The sequence below is a fragment of the Mus caroli genome, chromosome 9 (genome assembly GCF_900094665.2).
Source record: "Mus caroli chromosome 9, CAROLI_EIJ_v1.1, whole genome shotgun sequence".
Lineage (NCBI taxonomy): Eukaryota > Metazoa > Chordata > Mammalia > Rodentia > Muridae > Mus > Mus caroli.
This window is the reverse complement of record NC_034578.1, coordinates 66,630,760-66,638,503: the sequence shown is the minus strand read 5'-3', so window position 1 is coordinate 66,638,503 and position 7,744 is coordinate 66,630,760. Positions and strand designations below refer to the sequence as shown.

The following is a 7,744-nucleotide window of genomic DNA, read 5'->3' as shown; positions in this document are numbered from 1 at the left end:
TCTCACTTACTATGTAGCTCAGGTCGGATTCAAAAGGGATCTTGCTGCTCCAGTCTTCTGAGTGTTGAGATTACCGCTCTGTCTCAAGTAACAGTTATTTTGTTGCCTTTGCTTTGTTTTTACATTTGCATGACACTGTTTTCAGTGTGCTTTATTTAGCTATTTTTGAATGAACTTGTTTTCAGAAACCTTCAATAACTCAGTGTGAGTGGCGCTACCAACAGCAGAGTTCGGAAACCACTTTCATAGATAAAGAAACTTCTCGAACCACAGCCCTCCGCGCCAGCTTTGTAACCTGCTGCCCAGGAACCACGCCCTTTTCTATAGACCCTATCAACTGATTCATGGTGGCATCAGCACAGTCGAGGCAACGTTCCCTACAACCACCGGGGGACACTTCCTTCTGCACACATTCTAAGCGAGCCACAAACTCCCCAGAAGGAATGAAGTCTGAGGTCGCTGACCTAGCAGGCAATCTAGAGTTCATGGCAAAGACTGAGTTGAGATTGTAAAGAAGGGCACCCCGTAGTCAAGACTTGAGGTTCTGGTGTCCCCCGGACCTCCCCCAGATACCCTGCTCCGACTCCACAAAGGCAAGTCCCTCAGTTGCAAGGAAATTCACCTGAAATTGCAGAAGTTACGGTCCAGAGTGAGAGAACGCAGTGCGGAAAGCGAAGCCAGGAGAGTCCACAGACTTCTTTCTCACTGCTGGGCTGGAGGCTCCTCCAGCGGCCACACCCAGTCCCCCTCCTGACATCTAGCACGTCTGGAATGCCGCCCCCCTCGGCTCCCCGCCCCACACAGGGTCTCCCCGTTCCGAGGAAACCTCAAGGGGAAGCACGCCCCCTACCCCTGCGCCCCGACCCCTCAGAAGAATGGCATGCAAAGAGCACGGTCACTCGCGGGACACTTTGCAACTCTGTTGCAGGGCCTCGCAGATCACCGGGTGGGGTGGGTCCCTCTCCGTGCCTCCCGGGGTCCCCATCGCCGGAGCCTGCCCGCTCCCGGTTCAGCACCGCAACCCCGAGGCCATAGCGGGCGACCGGGCCGCGCCCCACTTACCTGGGCCGGCCACCTATCGCTGAGAGCCTCCCTTGAAGCGGAGCAGCCCGGCTGGGCTGGGTGGGGCTTTTATACCCGCCCCATCCTCCCAGCGCGAGGCCGCCCCACATCCCCTCCCTCCCCGGCCTGTTCCCACCCTGCTGGGTGACTCACCCAACTTGGAACGCAGCCCAAGCCCAGTCCTGCCCTACGTGACAGCTCCACAGCCTACCCAGGTCCTACAAGTATCCACCCATTTCCCCCGCCCCAATCCCCTTACTCCTAGAGTACCGGGCCCTGCTCAGGCTGGCTCTGGGTTATTAAGATTTTAGCTGCTTGGCTTGCCCAACTCACTTCTTTTGCTTTTAAAAGGCTTCTAGGCAGCGAGGTAATGGAGGGTAGAATTGTTTCAAGGCGCATATATTTGGATTCCTCTGAACTGGGCTGTTGGCACCCAGCTCTCCATCACTGTCTGCAAACATATTAGCTTAACCTCTGGTCACCAGCTGGAGCAGTGTGAGGAGGGCTGTTTGCTTGGCCCTGCTCTACACAGTCTACTCCGCCTTGTAAATCAAAGCGGAGAGGCCTCTAACCAGCTAGGGAGACTAAGAGGCAAGGCTAGAAGGTACCTCCTTCCCCCAGTACTCCAATACACCCCAGGTCCTACAGTCTTTTCTAATTGTACGTTATTGAAGGTTTTTCCCCCTTCTCGTTCCTTGACAAACTGTTTCTCTGGGTCATATTGTTTCTTTTCTATCTTGCTTTTCCAGGAAACAACAGTAGTGAACTGTGTTTGTGGGTGACTGTTCACACGGCATTAAACTTCAAGCTAGCAAGAGAGCTGGAAATACCTTAAACACTAGTTTTGGTTCTTTTGTTTTGTTTTGTTTTGTTTTGTTTTGTTTTGTTTTTCAAGACAGGGTTTCTCTGTATAGATCTGGTTATCTGGAGGCTAGGCTGGTCTCGAAATCAGAGATGTGCCTGCCTCTGCCTCCCCAGTGCTGGAATTAAAAGTGTACACCACCACCACTGCCCAGTCACATTTGTCTTTCAACTCCGTCCTTGCAGAGTCCACCTCTCTACTTTCTCTAGGTTCTAATGATTCTTTTCCATCTAGTTGTGTGTGCTTGTGGTTCACGTGTATCACACATGGTCACGTGTATCACACATGACCTGCAAGGCACTGTCAGCCTCTAGAATGCTGTCCCTTCAGAACACCCACCTTGGCCCAGCTTGTTATTTGAGACAAGCTATCTCTTTGGCCTGGAGCTCACAAATTAGGCAAGATTGGTTGGCCAATAAGCCTTCTACCTGAACTGGGAACAGAACTCAGGTTCTTAAGCTACAAGATCTTAGGCCACTATCTTCTCAGCCCTGGTCCCTTCTGATATCAACATCTGTTTATACTTTCCACTATGGTCTCATTCACTCCTAGGAACCAAAGGATGACAGTTAGGGAAAGAGATAGGCCCAGTGACCACTGTCACATAGACAGGTAGCTGTGAAGTTGGCCCCAGCAGAGTGACAAACAGAAAACAAGATATCCCTTTTGATACAGTGTCTGATTTACATTCATTGTGTTTCAGTGTGGGCAGCTTTAAAGACGAAACCTTGTTTATCTGATTACTGGGGGTGAACATCTTGGAACATAAGACACAGGCACTTACTACGAGCAAGCAGTAGCCTGCCTCCCTGGGTTATTTCTCCACCCAGGCCTGCAGGCTCCACATTCCTGCTTGTGTGAGGGAGGGTAGGAGGTCCCGTGTCAAAAGTAGCATTGAATTGACATCATGTGAAACATAAAAAAAGCCACCAACCATCCAAAACAATTTTTGACTTATCGTGGACATCTGGCAAAGCTAAATGTACAGAGAGCTGTATGTGGCCAGGCCTCATTTATGTCCTGCTGAATACGAGGTCTTTCTTCTTGTCCTATCTCCTTAGCATCTCACATTCCTTCGGGGGATCTCATTGGTTCTGTCTGCAAGTTCATCTGACACACATTTTATCAAAAGCCAATCTGAGGGGACTCTTCCTTGAGACACAGTTGGGATGGTTTGGAAATCAAATTAACCAATGCCAGCAACGATTGTATTACACTGAATACCCTGACTAGATAGTTTATAAAAATCCACAAAAAGGTCAGATGGGTGGGGGATGGGAGGAGGTAAAGTGCCTGCCTTGGAAATCGTGAAGACCAGAGCTCAGTCTCCAGAATCTATAGTGAAAGCTGACTGTGCTAGCTGAGGTAGCCCAGATCTAGGGCTTTCAGTTGGCTCATCCCAACATCTACCTCATGCAGGGCCTGTCCTGCAGATCCAAAGCCGCAGGAACTTCCAAACACAGGGTATCTACAGGTTAGCCGAGAGGAGTCACAGTGAGGATCCAGTATTGATGGTGCAGCAGAAGCCAGAGGCCTCTAACCAGACCAAGAACTCACTGCAATGAACACTGCAAGTAAAGCTATTTGAGCAAAGGGGTGTACTGTGTGACACACCATGACACACTACAGTTTCCATAGGGAGGCTTTTTTTTTCTTTTTAAGTTTTTTATTATTATTATTATTATTTTTGGTTTTCTTTTGTAGAGGAGGTTGCAAGGATGGAGGACAGGTAGAAAGGGACAGGGAGATGAGTGGGGTTGGGTGCATGATGTGAAACTCACAAAGAATCAATAAAAAGTTAAAAAAAAATCTCTCCACCAGCTGAGCAAGATGCCCAAAGGGAAGAAGGCCAAGGGGAAGAAGGTGGCCCCAGCCCCCGCCGTCGTCAAGAAACAGGAGGCCAAGAAGGTGGTCAACCCTCTGTTTGAGAAGAGGCCCAAAAGAGATCTAACATGCTTCGTCAAATGGCCCCCCTACATCAGGCTGCAGTGGCAAAGAGCCATCCTCTTTAAGCGGCTCAAAGTACCTCCTGCCACTAACCAGTTCACCCAGGTGCTGGACAGGAAGACAGCTACTCAGTTGCTTAAGCTTGCCCACAAGTACAGGCCAGAGACAAAGCAAGAGAAGAAGCAAAGGCTACTGGCCTGTGCTGAGAAGAAAGCTGCTGGCAAAGGGGACGTCCCAACTAAAAGACCACCTGTCCTCTGAGCAGGAGTCAATACAGTCACCACCTTGGTGGAGAACAAGAAGGCTCAACTGGTGGTGATTGCCCATGATGTAGACCCCATTAAGCTGGTGGTTTTCCTACCTGCCCTGTGTCGAAAGATGGGGGTGCTCTACTGCATCATCAAGGGAAAGGCAGGCTGGGGTGCCTGGTCCACAGGAAGACATGTACCACTGTTGCCTTCACACAGGTTAACTCAGAAGACAAGGGTGCTCTGGCTAAGCTGATGGAAACTATTAGGACCAATTATAATGGCAGATATGATGAGATCCGTCGCCACTGGGGAGGCAACGTCCTGGGTCCTAAGTCTGTGGCTTGCATTGCCAAGCTGGAAAAGGCAAAGGCTAAAGAACTCGCCACTAAATTGGGTTAAATGTACACTAAGTTTTCTGTACACAAATATAATTATAAAATTTTTTTTAAAAAGTTAAAAAAAAAATAGCCGACTGTGGAGGTGTGCCCTTATATGTGTGCCAGCATCAGGGAGTTGGGGGTTGGAGTGGGTCTGCCAGGCTCTCTGGCCAGCCAGCCTTCCCTACTTGACCTGTTGCTGGCCACTGAGTGATCATGTCTCAAAAGAGTCCCTGAGGAACTGTAATAGAGGCTGTTCTCTTGTCTCTATATACACATATACACTCACACTTACACACACTCACACACACACACTCACATATACACACACACACTCATTCACATATAGACTCATACATATACACCCCATCACACACACATATACTCACATATACACACACACTCATTCACATAAATACTCATACACACACTCATTCACATATATACATTCATACATACACACACATACACACACTCATACACACATACACACATATACACACACATACATTCACATATACACACTCACACACACTCATCCACATATACACTCATACATACATACACACACACACACACTCACACACATGCATGTACACACATACTCATACAGGTACACACACACACACACACACACACACACACACACACACACAGACAGGGAAAGCTCTCATTCCAGCCTAACAGCAGTTTGTAAAAGTGTCAGGAAAGCTCTGTAGCCAGATTAGCCTCTGAAAAGCCAGTTTTCCCCTCAGCGGGACTAACTCTGGTCCCCTGCAGGTCGTGGGGACAGTGGTCATTTTACTAGCTTTTAAGTCTCTTCAGCTCTAGCAACTCTGGACTCAAAATAAGACCTCAGGCAGATTCTGTGAAGCTCCTGTCATGACCTAAGCCACACAGAGGCCGCCACGTGGACAAGTCACTTTGTTTTGAGATATGTTCAGAAACATCTGTAAGAAACATCTGCAGGACACCGGTGTTATTCTCAAACATCCCAGGTCCTTTGCCTCCCCACTGATTTGTTACAAAGCAGCCAGAATGATCTTGCTCAAAGGCATTTCAAGGCTTTTTTGAGTTTGTTTGGTTTGGGTATTATTTATTTTTGAAGCAGGGTCTCATGTATCCCTGGATGGTCTTGAATTCACAGTGTAGCCGAGGATGACCTGGCCCCTCTGATCTTCTAGTCTCTACTGCTTCAGTGCTGGGCTTACAGGCATACATTATCACGTTTGCATTTTTATAGTGGCAGGATTGAAGCCAGGGCCTTGTGCACACTGGGCAAGCACTATATCTACTGAGTTACATCACCAGACCTCTATGACACAACTGGATAAAAATGACCCACATTCCTGACATCTTTCCCCTTTACTCTAAGGATTGTGCCAGTACTCAGGCTGAGCCTGTGCAGCTCTCCTCCCTGTGCTCAGTTAATCCATTCTTAGGCCAACTCACAGGGATGCTGCCTGAGCCCACTCTAATGTTTATTTTATTTTATACGTATGGGTGTTTTGACTGCGTGTGTATCTGTGTACCACATGCATGCCTGATATCCATGAAAGCCAGAAGTGGGCATTGGATCCTCAGGAATTGGATGGCCAACTGTGTGGGCACTAGGAAATCTGAGTTCTCTGGAAGAACAGCCAGTGAGTGTTCTTAACTACTGAGCTATCCCTCCAGTCTGCAGCAGCTTAGTTCTTAGTGCATTTCACTGCAATTGAGGGAATAGGCAGTGTTGGGAATTGAACCCAGGGTCTTGCAAGTGCGGGACAAGTGTCCTATCATTGAGCTAGCTACCTTTTTGAAAATCAGATCGGTAAGGCAAAGGATGAATATCTCAAATCCTATCAGTCACCATCATTTTTTTTCAACCAGCATTTTTCAACATAATTTTGCACATTATTTTGTCTTTGTATTTGCACACAGGTATTTAGAAGTTAAATATCTGTCATCAAGGAAAAAACATAATTCCGCAGGCAGGACGTGTTAGTCATGCTCTTACCTCTATTCAGAAAAAGAGCCATATTTTTCATAACTTTCAGTATGAATGAGGGGCTGGAGAGACGGCTCAGCGGTTACACGGGTCCTGTTCTAGCAGAGCACCTGAGGGTGGCCCCGAGCACCCAGGTAGGAGAGCTCACAACTGCCTTTAACTCCAGCTCCAGAGGTATCTGATGACTCCTGCTGGACACATAGGGACCGCACTTATAGTGCTTATAACCGCCCCCCCCCCCACACACACACAGCGTCATACACATGAATCTTTCAAAAGGATTTAGTTAGTATAAAAACATACAGAAAATATCATTTTACTGTCAACTTTATTAAAGGCTACCTGATATATTATGAAAGCTTTGAATATATTTAAAATTTAAATACCATATCCTGTTGGCTGGAGTGTTTTTAAAAAGCTAAACAGAATAAGATATTAGTAATTCAATTATATCCATGTTAGGCCTTAAATGTAAATACATATATGTGTCGGTACACACATGTACACACAGGTGTATGTAAATACACAGGAGAAAAGAGGCCAAATTGATCATGGCTGCCTTTTGGAAAGTGCACATCAAGAGAATGATCACCTTTTAAATGTATTTTTTTAAAGGTAAAAATGAATCATTTATTAACATGTGTATAAATGTTTGCCTGCATGTATATCTGTATACCACATTCATGCATAGCCTATGTAGGGCAGAAGGCGGCATTGGATCCCCTGGAACTGGAGTTAGAGGTGGTTGTGAGCCACCATGTAGGTGCTAAGAACCAAACGAGAGTCCTTAGGAAGAGCAAGCAGTCTGTGCTCTGAACCACAGAGAAATCTCTCCAACCCTCGTTTATTAATATTTTGAGTAGCATCTCTTGTATACCAAACTAGTTTGGAACTCAGATCTCTACCTCCCAAATGCTGGGATTACAGGGACATGACCCCTCTCCAGTTTTATACAGAGCTGGGGATCCAGGCTTCATACATACTAGGCAAGCATTCTGCCAACTGAGGCACACATTAATATTTAACATAGGTGCTTCCATAATATTGGAAAGAGCTGAAAAAAAGAAAACAGATAAACAGCCAGGTGAGGGTGAGCTGCTTGCTTAAGACATTAAGATTAGAGCTGGGCATGGTGGCACACGCCTTTAATCCCAGCACTTGGGAGGTAGAGGCAGGCAGATTTCTGAGTTCTAGGCCAGCCTGGTCTACAAAGTGAGCTCCAGGACAGCCAGGGCTACACAGAGAAACCCTGTCT

The 7,744-nt window shown here is 47.0% G+C and overlaps 1 protein-coding gene across 2 annotated transcripts in view; it reads right to left on the bottom strand.

The window, feature by feature from the left end:
- Anxa2 (annexin A2) overlaps positions 1-1,136 on the bottom strand; it is a 39,057-nt gene extending 37,921 nt beyond the window's left edge. The window contains exon 1 of one of the 2 annotated variants that reach the window (XM_021171402.2): positions 1,063-1,136. The gene's annotated coding sequence lies outside the window, so the exon portion shown is untranslated. Of the gene's footprint in view, positions 1-622; positions 686-1,062 lie in introns of those variants that run through there. The other variant, XM_029481950.1, reaches the window with a different exon arrangement.
- Between the last annotated feature and the right edge of the window lie 6,608 nt (positions 1,137-7,744).